The sequence below is a fragment of the Dipodomys spectabilis genome, unplaced genomic scaffold, assembly GCF_019054845.1.
Source record: "Dipodomys spectabilis isolate Male_0828 unplaced genomic scaffold, ASM1905484v1 ptg000312l, whole genome shotgun sequence".
Classification (NCBI taxonomy): domain Eukaryota; kingdom Metazoa; phylum Chordata; class Mammalia; order Rodentia; family Heteromyidae; genus Dipodomys; species Dipodomys spectabilis.
In genome coordinates, this window is record NW_024870989.1 from 2,968,677 (window position 1) to 2,970,234 (window position 1,558).

At 45.8% G+C, this 1,558-nt stretch overlaps 1 non-coding gene across 1 annotated transcript; it reads left to right on the plus strand.

Moving 5' to 3' along the window:
* The first annotated feature begins 487 nt into the window (after nucleotides 1-487).
* Nucleotides 488-594, plus strand: LOC122127799. Its single transcript, XR_006151286.1, has one exon. It is a non-coding gene; the product is annotated as a U6 spliceosomal RNA (small nuclear RNA).
* Nucleotides 595-1,558: the final 964 nt, after the last annotated feature.

Here is a 1,558-nt window from a genome sequence, read left to right on the forward strand (position 1 = left end):
CTTGAAATTGTATACTTTTACTGGATAAAGTGGCTAAAACCTGTAATATTATCTACTTAGAAAACAGAGATTAGAGAATTGCAGTTCCAGGCAAGCCCAAACCAAAAAAAAAAAAAAAAAGAAGTTTCAGAAACTCTGTTAGAGTTTGATGGGTGCTATGTGTTTTGCTTGTGTTAGGAGGACCACAGTCCAAGCAGACCCAGGTATAGTGATACTTACCTCAAAAGAAGCAATCAAGTTACAATCTGCAGGTATGGCAGTAGTAGAGATGCCAAAGTTGTAAAGTTCCTTTCATTGTTGCAATGGGTCTACTTGTATCCCTATTTAAACATTTTCCCCTTCCCCTCCACAAATTATGCCAACATCAAAAATGTGTGCTTATGTAAGAACTGCATGATTTTAAAATTTCATGACAATTCTTTTGAACTTACTTTTTTGTGGAATTGACTAAGAAAATCAATTACACCTTCTATATAAAAAATGTACTGTGCTTAATCCAGCAGCCCATACACTAACATCGGAATGATACAGAGAGGATTAACATGGTCCCTGCACATGGATGACTTGCAAATTCGTGAAGCAATCCATATTTTTACAACAACAAACGCTGGAGGGGATGGGGCCACAAGGGAACCCTACTGCATTCTTGGTGGGAGTGTAAACTTCTTCAACCACTTTGGAAAGCAGTATGGAGTTTCCTCAAAGGACTCCACATAAAGCTCCCCTATGACCCAGCAATCCCACTTTTGTTCATTTACCCAAAGGATCACAAATAAGACCATATTAAAACTACCAGCACAACTATGTTTATTGCAACATTATTTACCATAGCTAAGATATGGCACCAATCCAGATGCCCGTCAGTAGATGAATGGATCAAGAAAACGTGGTAAAGGAGTTCCGGGAAGATGGCGGAGGAGAAGCTGGAATCTGAACAAGCTCTTGCATAGAAAGCAGTTTCTGAGTTCCAGTGAACAGTCCCAAGCCAGAGAATCACACCAAGTGTGCCATCACAGGACAGAGAGTTAGTCAAGAGAGGGGAAGCCAAGCAGACACATATGAGCGCTTGCCAGCAGCTGTCGCTGCAGTGACAGGGTCGCAGCGGCCACCACCACCGCGGGGTCATACCTGAGACACAGTCCGGGACGAAGGAGCCAGATGCAGCGGACGAGCGGATTCTACTCAACACCAGCAAGAACCGAAAAGGAGCGGACATCTTCATCCTGCACTTTGCAGACCAGAGACGACTCAGGATCCAAGACTCGGCGTGAGTAGAAGCCCAACGTCCTCACTCTTTCTCAGGGAGCAGAGGAGGGAAGGCCACCCCTCCCCGCCCAGCACCGGTGATCTCCATCTTGGATACCGAAAAAGCTCGGAGGAGGGGCTAGCTCCAGCTCAGTCCTTGGAATAAAACGGTCATTTAGCAGGTCACAAGAACTTAACGGTGAAGTGACCTCACAGACTCAGTTCCATCCAGGGAAAAGTCACCCAGCTCAGGCGCCAGCCATTCAAGGGGCTCTCCTCACTGGGTAACCAGAGCCAGAGGTTGCCCCTCCCT